Source organism: Podarcis melisellensis, assembly GCF_964234715.1.
Source record: "Podarcis melisellensis genome assembly, chromosome: 6".
Lineage (NCBI taxonomy): Eukaryota > Metazoa > Chordata > Lepidosauria > Squamata > Lacertidae > Podarcis > Podarcis melisellensis.
The window spans coordinates 34,764,379-34,777,351 of NC_138538.1; the positions used below are offsets into that span (position 1 = coordinate 34,764,379).

General features: G+C 43.3%; 1 long non-coding RNA gene across 1 annotated transcript in view; it reads right to left on the reverse strand.

Annotated features, from left to right (window-relative positions):
- The window catches only part of LOC309372678, a 35,254-nt gene that overhangs the window by 15,003 nt on the left and 7,278 nt on the right, over positions 1–12,973 (reverse strand). The window lies entirely within an intron of this gene.

Consider the following 12,973-nt stretch of genomic DNA (forward strand, 5'->3'; position numbering starts at 1 on the left):
CTATGAAAGGTGAATTTCCTCTTCAGAACTCTGATAAACTATGCAACTCTACCTTCCATTTGTTGTGGGGGAGGTGGGAGGTAATTTGGATTATCTGGGTTTAAAGAGTTTCCATCACACCTCTGGGATACAGGATGTCTGCTTTGAGGGTTGGGCTATCAGGAGGAAATAGGCAAGGTTGCCTAGCTGTTAAGGGAATTTTGAGAACACTTAACTCAAAGGAAAACAAAGGCTGAGATAAAAAAAATGTGTGATGTTTCCATTTCACAGGAAAAACTGCAAGGAGCATGGGCACACCTTATATATGCTCTGGCCTGAGCAAAGTCTGTTGGGAACAAAGCCAGAGCATGGACCTTTCTTGACTAAAGTTAGCAAAGATGAAATTGGGCTTCTCTGCTGTCATTGCAGTTAAACTGTTGTGCAATCTATCCTTTTTGAAGCCCAGACATGATCTGACTTTTTTCTTTGTTGTCCATAGTCTAATGAATGCTCATCATCAGGGCAAAATGTGGCATTTTAAAAAAGCTTTTTTGGAAAGCTGACTGGATGATTTTAACCTTCCTTTGGCAAGTAACTTTTATTTGCTTTCTGGCTACTTATTCATGTTTTATGGTTGCTTCAAGATTCTTTAGTGTTTCTCTTATTGTTGTGGTGCTATAAAACACCATGCTGTTTATGGCAGATAATGTGGCTTACAATTGACTTTTCCACTTTCTCATGGTGATTAGTGAGAATTTAGAACAGGGATGGCTAAAGTTTGTCCTGGGGGACCTGATCAGACCCCCAAGCAAATTTTTCTAGCCTCTCAGCAAGACCCCATTGAGTTTGGTGGCAAAAAGAACCAAAATAAATAAATCAGCCCAGCACCCTGATGGCGTTGCAATCAGCCCCCAACATTCATCAATTGATCAATCAATTGATCAATCAGATGATAATTAACTACAAACCACAAAATTTGGCAAACCATCCAAACCTATGTCATGGATAGAGGAGGTTAACCAATCATGTCTTAAAGACACAATCACATATTTTGAAAAGGTGAAGGAGCTACTGGGTGTGATCCCATGGTCAGAAATATTCAATGAGAATGGAGTTCAAGAAGGACAGGAGTTTCTAAAAGGAGAAATACTGAATGCCCATATGCAGGCAATACCAACAAGAAAGAAAAGTGGGAGGCATCTAAGGAAAACTGGTGTGGCTGCATAAGAAGCTTACAGATGAGTTGAGAGTCAAGAAGGGCATGTATAAGAAATGGAAGAAAGGGAAATAACAAAGGAGGAGTATACAATAGTAGCCAACAGTTGCGGGGGGGGGGGGGGAGTCAGGCTGGCTAAAGCTCAGAATGAGCTCAGGCTTGCAAGAGAGGTTAAAAATAATAATAAAGGTTTGTTTGGCTATGCTTGAAGTAAGAGGAAGAACAAGCAAGTGGTAAGTCCTTTGCGTGGGGAACACAAAGAAATGCTATTGGGTGACAGAGAAAAGGCAGACTACTCAAAATGATGTAAGGAGGGAGCTACAGTCCAAGATAGGAAAATATATAGTAAGGGAACACCTAGCTACTTTAAATGAATTCATATCTTCAGGGCCTGATGAGCTGCATCCAAGGGTACTAAAGGAGCTTGCAGATGTAATTTTAGAGCCTTTGTCTCTTACCTTTGAAAATTCTTGGTGAACACCTGAGGTCCCTACAGACTGGAGGTGGGCAAATGTTGTCCCCATCTTTAAAAAGGGGGAAAGGAAGACCCAGGTGACTACCAGCTGGTGAGCTTGACATCGATACCAGGGAAGGTCCTAGAACAGATAATTCAACAGTCGGTCTTTGAGCATTTAGAAAAGAATGCTGTGATTACTAAGACCCAGCATGGGTTTCTCAAAAATAAGACATGCCAGACCAATCTGATTTTTTAAAAAATGGAATTACAAACTTGGTGGATCAGGGAAATGCTGTGGACATAGTGTATCTTGATTTCAGTGAGGCTTTTGACAAAGTCCCCCATTAAATTCTCACGAGGAAGCTGGTAAAATGTGGATTGAACAAGGTAACTGTTAGGTGGATTTGTAGCTGGTTGACTGACTGAATCCAAAGAGTACTCATTAATGGTTCCTCATTTTGCTGGGGGGAAAGTGACAAGTGGGGTGCCGCAGGGTTCTGTCCTGAGCCCTGTTTTTTTAATGACTTGGATGAAGGAATTGAAGGATGCTCATCAAATTTGCAGATGACACCAAACTGGGAGGGGTAGCTAATGGCACAGAAGACAGAATCAGAATTCAAAATGACCTTAACAGATGGAGAACTGAATTTCAGTAGGAACAAATGTAAGGTTCTGCACTTAGGCAGGAAGAACCAAATGCAGAAATATAGGATGGGGGACACAACACCTGGCTTACTAGCAGTACATGTGAAAAGGACCTAGGGGTCTTGGTGGACCACAAGCGGAACATGAGTCAACAGTATGATGCAGCAGCAAAAAAGAAGAAGAAGAAGAAGAAGAAGAAGAAGAAGAAGAAGAAGAAGAAGAAGAAGAAGAAGAAGAAGAAGAAGAAAAAGCTAATGCTATTCTAGGCTGCATCAACAGAAGTCTAGTGTCCAAATCAAGGGAAGTAATAGTATCACTCTATTCTGCCTTAATCAGACCACACTTGGTCCAATTCTGGGCACCACAATTTAAAAAGCATGTTGACAAGCTGGAACTTGTGCAGAGGAGGCAAACAAGATGATCAAGGATCTGGAAACTAAGCCTTATGAAGATCACTTGAAGGAGCTGGGTATGTTTAGCCCAGAAAAGAAGAGACTAAGAGGAGATATGATATCCAACTTCAAATATCTTAAGGGGTGTCACATGGACTAGGAAGCATGCTTGTTTTCTCCTGCTCCGGAGCATAGCACTCAAACCAATGGCTTCAAGTTGCAAGAAGGGAGATTCTAACTAAACATTTGGAAAAACTTTCTGACTGTAAGAGCTGTTCAGCAGTGGAACAGACTCCCATGAGAGGTGGTGGAGTCTCCTTCCTTGGAGGCTTTTAAACAGAGGCTGGATGGCGATCTGTCATGGATGCTTTAGCTGAGATTCCTGCATTGCAGGGGCTTGGACTAGATGACCCTTGGGGTCCCTTCCAACTCTAAGATATTATATGTCTTGAAATTCTGGCTGGGCTCCTCACCTCATCTCTACCATTCAGTGTGGCACACAGCCTGAGAAGTTGATTTCAGTCCCAAAAGCAAGAATCCTATTAGATTTAAACACTATGTGGATGCTTTTGCATTGCCAAACCCTGCCTGCCTCCATGTGCCACTTACCTCTTGTTTGAACTCCGGGTGTTACAGGGCTGCCTTCTGCAGGGAGCCTCTTGATCATTCAAGAACCAATGCAGGGAGCTTTCACAAGTAGAGGAAGCTCCATGCTGCAAACAATCATCCTTCAATTCATGGAGGGATATAAAGAGGGAAATGGTGACACGCTTGGTGGGGGTCTTTCCAGTACCTTCTCTTTCTCCTTTGAGGCAAAGAAACATCCTCATAGTGTCTTGGTGGCCATTGGATCAGGCTCAGATTTCCCACTGATGCAATTGCAAGAAAGCTGTAGATGGAGTACCTAATTTACTTGCATTCTTCACCTGAAGGGAGAAAGATGGAACTTTGCAAGATGCTAGAAAACCAAGGTTGAAAGTAAAGGCAGGCAGGCAGATTGCAAGAGTCTGATGAACTGAATTCCTGTTTTGTTTATTTCCTTCTTCTTTACAGCAGACAGTAAAACTAAGGTTGAAACTAGAGGTGGCTTTCTCTCGACAGCTGCTGAAGGTCATCAGCCATTTAGCACCATATGGTGTAATAGAAAGCTGCTTGGTGTGTGGAGCCTGTTAAATAGAAAGGTGCTCAGGGTGTGGGCAACAGTAAGCCGCTTTAGGAATTGTTTGCAAGAAGCATCAAAGTATTATGTGGATTAAGATGTGTTTGCACTGTTTGTATGCAGGTTATTATGTTGCAATGGATTAATTTAAGTTTAATACTTAGCTTGATGTCCAGAACAACAAATTAAAGTGGAATATCAGTGAGACACTGATAGGGCTGGCTCTACAGAGTAGTATAATTTACCGTATTTTTTGCTCTATAAGACTCACTTTTTCCCTCCTAAAAAGTAAGGGGAAACGTGTTTGCGTCTTATGGAGCGAATGCAGGCTGCGCAGCTATCCCAGAAGCCAGAACAGCGAGAGGGATTGGTGCTTTCACTGTGCAGCGATCCCTCTTGCAGTTCTGGCTTCTGAGATTCAGATTTTGTTTTTTTCTTGTTTTCCTCTTCCAAAAACTAGGTGCGTCTTGTGGTCTGGTGCGTCTTATAGAGCGAAAAATACGGTCTATAGTACTGTGCCTCCTGCTGGAAGAAAAGTACATTCCAGCAGACTCCTCTCACTTTACTGTCATCTTACAGAGACCAGCCCAACCATTAGGCAAAATGAGGCAGTAGGCTCAAGTGGCAGAAACTAACCTGTTGCTCATAGATGTTCCTGGGATGGAAAGAAAATTCAGCTGCCAGTTTCTGTACCTGGAATTTGGTTTGTGTGTGTCACCATCTTGTTCTTTGTCTCAGGCAGCAAAATGCCTTGGGCTGGCTGCTTGTTTTCGCATGGGTAGTGGGGAGGAGGGAGAGCACTAGAATCAGGCAGGGCCTGTAAAATAAGTTGCCAACTGCCTGGTGACAATCCTGCCAGTGCAGATCCAGAGCGCTGCCAGAAGAATGTCTCTCTTTGGCTAGTTTTGAGGCAGAATCCAGTGTTCCTTCTGAAACATAGTATTCATAATGTGGTTGACTGATGACAGATGCTGGCATACTTTTTTGTTAGTGGAATTTGCTTGATATCTGTATTTGCTGGATATTGGAAGAAAAACAGAATTCTGGCATGTCACAGAGATTAGAAGGTTTAATCTAGATTCCCTATCTGGATTTAAAATGTTGTGTAACAAGTTGGAACGCTTATGGTTGGGTGGGTGGTGCAATAAGGAATCTTTTCTTTTTAGTCTGATCTCTGCTGTGAACTCATCTTGTGACCTTGATAGATGAGTAATAGATTAGCTATGATGATACACATTTAATAAATTTGTTACTGGATTAAATCCTGGAGCTGCAAGAAAGTCATAATCGTCCATGAATTAGCCCTATTAAATCTGTGTGACGTGAGTAGATGAAATAGCAGTGTGGATAAATTATTTCACAAGAATAGAAATGGCAGGGGCGGGGTGTCTTATAAAGGTGGTAGTAAGGGATAATTAAAGCTTTGAAGATGCCAGCCCCTTTGTGTTTAATGGATCATGACCACAGTTAAGTGTGCATAGGATTGTTCTCTCAGGATCATGCTCACAACTATATGACAAGGTATACAGAAGAGTTTGGATTTGATATCCCGCTTTATCACTATCCGAAGGAGTCTCAAAGCGGCTAACGTTCTCCTTTCCCTTCCTCCCCCACAACAAACACTCTGTGAGGTCAGTGGGGCTGAGAGACTTCAGAGAAGTGTGACTGGCCCAAGGTCACCCAGCAGCTGCATGTGGAGGAGCGGAGACGCGAACCTGGTTCACCAGATTACGAGACTACTGCTCTTAACCACTACACCACACTGGCTCACAACAGCCCAACAATGCAACAACATAAAACTCCCAGCAGCATACAAATCAATATAGCTACCGTAATTTGACCCAACAACCCCCACCCCCTCTCTCACACAAAGAAAACTCATTGCAATCAACTGAATGCAACCAACCATGCTCTGGGCTCTCCAACCTCTTGCATCGCCAACAAAAGCAAACAAATAGACAAATAAAGAACCTATCCTCGTGACCCTACACATACACTAAGCAAAAGTATGAAAGATCATTACTCACCCTTCTTTCTCCCCCCTACTCCTCCATTCTCTCCCCCGTAACCTCACAATGTCTATGACAGCAATGTCTCACATTGAATGTAATCAACCTGTAGAAAGGACTCTATGAATTGAAAACAGAGACATTGTATGTACTGTTGTTATCCATGAAAATCTTTCAATAAAAAGATTTCTTTAAAAGAAAAAAGAACTATATGACAAGCCACCTTTGGGATGCTAAATTGCTAATGTCCTCTGTACCTTTACCTAATATCAGGTTTAGGAACCACTTGTGTCCATCTTTGGTCATGTGTGTGTCTTTTTTAGCACCCAGGTATCCATTACCTCTCTCTATCTGCTGCTTGTGGTGCCTTTTGGCCAAAACATGGTATATCAATAAACCAGAAAAGAACACAAGGAATAATAGACAAGGGCCATAGCTCAGTGGTCAAGCACACACTTTGCATGTAGAATGTCTTAGGCTGAATCCCTGATTTTTCCAGATAGGGCTGGGGAAAATGCCTGACCAAATCCCTGGGTAGCCACTTACAATAAGTGTAGAAAATATTGAGCTACATGGACTTATGGTCTGACTTGGTATATGCAGTTTGCTATGTAATAGGGAAAGGTTGCAGCTCAGAAGTAGAAAACATGCCTGCCATACAGAAGGTACCAGGCTGGATCCCCTGCATCTTCAAATATGGCTGGGAGATGCCCCAGTTTGAAACCCAGGAAACCCATTCCCCATCAGTGCAGAGACAGTACTCAGCAAGATGGAGAATGTTGAGACTTGGGTGTTATGCAGCTTCTTATGTTCCTAATGTTCTTATGTTTTGAACTACACTCCACCATGTACTGTGGTAGCATGTCAGTATCACATGTAGAGGCTGAAGAGTCACCGGGCAGTGGATTTCCTGCATTGATAGGGGAGCAGACTAGATGGCCATTGAAGTGCCATCCATCTCTGTGATGTTATATCTTTGGAAGGTACTTGCCACTGGCATGCTAACACCCGCTTCCTGGAAGCTCAATCTGGTTCTGTTAAACCCCTTCTGGACCCTTGCCTTAGGAATTATACTGACACATTTGGGCTCTCTACACAGCTTTCTCCCTGAAGGATATCTAAACAGCATATGAGAAGCTAAAGCAGTGGGCAACAGGAGAGAAAGCATTTATCAATGTTAAGATGTCTGATCAAAGAGCATTGATCAAAGACTGTGCTTATGCCCCAGAGAGCTGACAAACAGAACCAACAGTATCTGGCAACCTCATGCCTCTAGAAGTTTTGGATTGTCAGTTCCTGACAGCATGAAGAGGACAAAGGCTACACTTCTGAGTGTCTTGTGATCAGGTTAGGAGACACTGGGTGATGCTAGAGTGACACACAGGATTAGTATCCATCAAAACATTCTAAAATTACCTTCCAAATAGCCAACTGAGGAATTTCATATTTCCTTATTTTGACAGCACAGAAGTTGCTTGACCTGCCACTAATGCTTGCTGATTTGAAAGGGTATTTTTAAAATTAGCCTGTCTTGTAAAAAGAGAACTTTTGTATATTGTGTAGATTGCTATAGGGAAGAAGTGGCTTCTACAAACTTGTTGAAAACTGGAAATGTACTGTATTCCTTCTGCTGTTCTGCAGTTGCTAACTGATTTGGTTCACTATTCATCCGGATGGTGCCCTGGATAGATTGCTAATTGGTTCTCATATTGCATGTAGAAAGTGTCCCAGAGATGCAGAAAGCCTCACAAGTCTCTTTCTGCTGTTTTTATGCAACATCAGCCCTGCCAAGTTCATGGTCTCTCTAAGGACTGCTGGAGCAGGATGCTGAGCTGATGGCTCTATTCCCACCACACATGTCATCTTTATTCATGCAGTGGCTCTGGGAGTCAGGATTTCCCAAAATGAGCAAGAAAGTGCAGCTTTCTCCTGGCTTCTGCGGGCCACTTAACTCATTTCAGGAAATCCCAAGTCCCTCTTGCACAAGATAGCAGCTATATTTGTGTTTTGAAAAAGCTGTCCTACTCCCTCCAGTCAAATAAAGAAATGTGCCTATTTTAGACCAAAATATCAACTGGGTTTGTTTCAATCTGTTTGGAGACAGTAAACTGGTGGTTGGAATTAAGGGAGAAGCATCCTCCCTCCTCCTCTGTTGCCAATGCTATGGATCTGCTCCTTCTTGGGGACTGCAACCCTGCACAGAACAGGCCTGTCTCCCCAACCTTTTGAGTCAAGAACATGGAACACATAACACCTCTGCATTATCAGGATTCAGCTTCGGTTAACAGGCTCACATCCAGCCCACCAATGGTTCCAGCTTTCTGTCTCCCTCCTCTCTGCCTCCTGTGGGGCAGTGTGAGGAGGCACCTCTCTTTGGAGCGGGGGCAGCTCAGAGACCAAGGGCAGCATCTGTGGCTGCTCAGAGAACTCCCAAGGAGAGGGGAGGAGAGAGGAGGCTAAGGGAACACTCCACAAGGGAGGGTGTTTGAAAAGGGGTGAGGGGCTGCTGGCTCTGCAGGCAAGGGGTGATATAACTGGGCTCCTGTTATATCCCCACAGGGCTGGGTGCCCCACAGGGGTGCCGCAGAAAGAATGTGGTTGGTCAAGGAAGCTGTGGACCCCCACAGGGGTGCCGCAGAAAGAATGTAGTTGGTCAAGGAAGCTGTGGACCCAGAAAAGGTTGAAAACCTCTGCTTTACTAGATAGGTGTTGAGCTCAGTGGCATTCCTCTGCAATCTACAGTTTACCTGTAGTAGTACAATTGGTCCTCTTAGCCAGTGAATATAACTACGGATTTGGGTGGAAAATCACATACCTCGCTACCTACTGCTGAAATCAATGGAATGCCCTATTGTGACTGGTGGAAAAGCAGGCCCAATGTATCTCATGCTGAGCTTCAAAAACAGTTAGAAATAATTGCTTATAATTGCATTGGGCTCAAAGCCAGGAGACTGGGAGATTTGTGAAATATTGCCTACTTTAGAGTCTACAGCATCGGGATTTTTCCATTTCACCATCTACCTTCCATCTGGTTGATGTATCTGTGCTTTAAGACTGATGTATTAGAGGTATCAGAAAAGTGATAATCCTCAGATTATGATTATTTGATTAAAGCAATGGGTTCTGGACCTTTTGTTTTGGCATAAGAATACCTTCAGGCCCTCATCTTGCCACCCGCCTAGCTACCACAACATTGTCATAATTTCTTCTACTTAAACTACCTTATTACTTCTTAGGTGGATCATCAGAACCTAAATTGAACCTGGAATTCTGGTCATCAATGCATCATTCTGATTGGTGCACCTGCCTCTTTGGTGGCGTTTTGTCTGTTGACCAAAAATTCATGTCTCTCCTGTGGCCAGTAAGGTTGCTTGAAATCTTCACGTCCAAGCATATAAACTCACAATTGATAGTAAAGGGCAAGTAAATCCAAACATGTAGTGTTGCATGTACTAACTACCGTATTTTTCGCTCTATAAGACGAACCAGACCACAAGACGCACCTAGTTTTTGGAGGAGGAAAACAAGAAAAAATATTCTGAATCTCAGAAGCCAGAACAGCAAGAGGGATCGCTGCGCAGTGAAAGCAGCAATCCCTCTTGCTGTTCTGGCATCTGTGATAGCTGTGCAGCCTGCATTCGCTGCATAAGACGCACACACATCTCCCCTTACTTTTTAGGAGGGAAAAAGTGAGTCTTATAGAGCAAAAAATACTCACAGCTGTAGCTGTTGTTTCTTCTGGTAGCTGCATCTCTGAGGCTGACCCCACATGCCCTTTGGTTTGGAGTCCTTGCCTCTATTAGCTGATGAAGAGGAATCTCACTCCTGGTCCCTAACAGAGAGGACCGGAGGGCCCCATCTGGCTCCTGAGACTGAGGTCTCCCATCTTTGCTCAGTGACAACAACCTTGGGGACAGGACACACACACACACCCTGCCCCTGTAACAGCCAGTTTGGGATATGCATTACTGCTGTTTAGGAAGAGTAGCTGATAAAGAATATGAGATACACTGATATCTGGCAAGAGAGGCCAGCAATAGAAGGGACAGAGTAAAGAACAGAGACACACTACTGTATTTTAATTAGATTCAAGAATTAACCATTTGCTCCCCAGCTGGAAATCCTCCCCACAAAGTACCCCTGTACAACAATTAGACTTGAAAAAAGCTTTCTACTGCCTACAGTAGAAGGCTGCCCCCCACCCAGCAGCCTAACTGCAGTGGAAGGAGGATCAAGGAAAGCATGCAGCAGGCTTTTGATTTCCCTTTTTCCTGTAGAAGTGCTGTATAGTATAGGCAGCATATGTGGCTCACCTCTGACACAGTTTCTCCTCACAACAACCTGTGAAGTAGGTTAGGCTGAAAGTGATTGCTCCAAGGTACCCAGTGAAGTTAATGTTTGCCTGGGGATTTGAACCCAGGTCTCCCCAGTGCTAGACTAACACTGTTGCGTTATATGGGCATATCATGCTCTGTTAAAGAACTGTTCAAATTCCAGTTGAAATATGATTGAGTTGGTTTACGCAGCATAGTCAAAGAAAGATGAGCCCCCACCTTAGATAACTGCAATTTGAGATCTGTGCAATTAATACCCACACACTGTCTTGTACAGCTACTGTTTGATTTCCTTTGCCAGAAATAGTTCCCTCAGAAACTGAGATGCTAAGTTCTTTTCTCCCTGAGAAGAAGTGAACTACAGTAAGTAAGGATGTGTGAGGACTCTTCCGTACAGCACTTAACTTTCCACAATAGGCAACACTCTCACCTGATACCAACTTACAGGCAGGTAAGTTATAATACAATTTTACATCTATCATCTCCAACCAGACTTTCAGAGTGTCTGCAGACTGTCAGCATTTTGCAGGAAAGGTTCCAGCGCATACTGGGGAATTCAAGTTTGCACAGTTATAGTGGATTAAAGCACTCTATTGCTTTAGTTGCAAGAAATCCATTCCTAAGGGACCTTTGAGGTTAGGAAAGGAACAGGGGAAAGCACTGAAAAGTATGGAAATATGTATAAACAGCACACAATAATGAATGCAGAATTAATGCTCTTTGTCACATAACCTCCTTGGAAATATTTCAGAGCAAATGTTCAAAGAAGGCTGGGTAGGGCCAGCCCTATACATTTGGCAAAATGGTACTTCCCTCCCCACCAGGAAAGAACTGGTGAGGGAAGATCTACATCAGGAACAAGAAGGAAAGAAGGATTGGTATCAGACTCTGCTGCCCCAATGAATTCTGCCACCTGATGATGTTGCCTCAGCTTGCCTCATGGGTGGGCTAGTCCTGATGGCCAGTGGTACAGTGCAACCACAGCATAAACTAGTTACAGGTAAGAAGCCGTGTTGGTCTGCCGTAGTCGAAACAAAATAAAAAAAATTCCTTCCATTAGCACCTTAAGAGACCAACTAAGTTTGTTATTGGTATGAGCTTTTGTGTGCATGCACACTTCTTCAGATCTGTGAAGTGTGCATGCACACGAAAGCTCATACCAATACCAAACTTAGTTAGCATAAACTTTGTGCAAGTAAATCGGGGTGAATGCCCAATAAACAGGTAATCTGGCTCTCTTCTCGGAAGCACTAAAGAGAATTACATTTTGACAAAATAGCCTGCTTAAAATCTATGCCTTGGTGATTCCCATCAGTGATGCATCTCCTGACTGATAATGTCCCAAAGTGAAGCCATGATTCTTACTCACACATAGTAATTGGTTATTTGCTTAGCTAGTTACTGGCTGTCAATCATGCATGCTCCCAGCTGCTAGATCTGATTTTCCCAGTTGAAAATCCTCTGCTTGTTCTCATGCATGGCCACTACTCACAGACAAAGTTGGAATGCCCCTTGGCTGGAATAACTATATATGTGGCACAATGCCCAACTGCCAGTGCTATAAGCCAGTCACAAAACTCCTGTGCCAGAGTTTACACTGAGACCCAATTCCAGTGTAATGTTCTGCCCTATAAGAGTGCTCTTGGAATGAATCCCATGGAGGAATACTTGTGGAAACTATTGTGACAGAAATAAAAATCCATGGCTTCCCAGGAAAGGTCCAGGAGTGGGGTACCATATACCTGCAATTGGCTTATGCCTGAGGATCTTTAAGCTGTAACATGGACACTGATTTTCAGTTCTGACACGTTTTCCACATGTATTTCTTCTTGGGAACACTGTCAGTAGCATCCCTATGGAGGAAATGATCACACCAGCTCTGCCAGCATTAGAGATTCTAGCAAAACGTGCTGCCCACCATTTAAATGAGGCAAAAGAATACAAGCAATATATTTTTGTGGGGGGAAAGATGGAGCTGGCAAGATCACTGTGTCTTAGTCTGGGTGCCAGTTCCTTTGCAAGCCATCAGGAAAGGAGGTGGAAAAAGTAATTGCACCATTGGCACATATGGGGTGAATTGTCATTTACTTACTCTGATTTTTAAGGGAAATTTGCCCATTGGAAACAACAGAAGCTGTTTATATCGGCCAGCTTACAATGATCAGCTTATAATACTTTGATGCCCAAACAGTGCCTGATCCCTCATGGATCACTGAAAATCATGAGTTCAATAGATGAAGATCTGCAGATATTTAGTGTTTTGTCGATATTTAGAGAAATACATTATTACAATGGTGATGACTACCATTAACTAGCTTTCCATTCTGGCAGGGGTGTCATCTTGAATAAAATATTTGGGAGGCAGGTAAGTCCCACCCCATATAATTGATCACAAGATGAGGCACACATACACCATTTGAATGGCAATGCCCATCAACTTTTGGGGGGCAGCCCACTCAAATATTTTATTGGGGGGAGCGAAGGGACCTTGGCTCCTAGGAGTTGACTCCTGGTATTGCTGGCCAGGACCAGACTTGCTTAGTTTCACAAGAAACACCACCAGTGTATTTGAAATCATTCTTAGTAGCAGTATACATGCAGCAATATGACTTCGCATCCTATATACAGAATATTAAAAGCTGGGAAACAGAAAAAGCTGTGTTCAAGAGATAGAACTTCAAGAGTCAGCTTTGATTTGATTTTTTTGGCTCTAGGACCACATGCAAGTAGAAGGTGTGATCAAAAGTGGGTGTGGCCACCAGTATCCCACTCATACAGGACA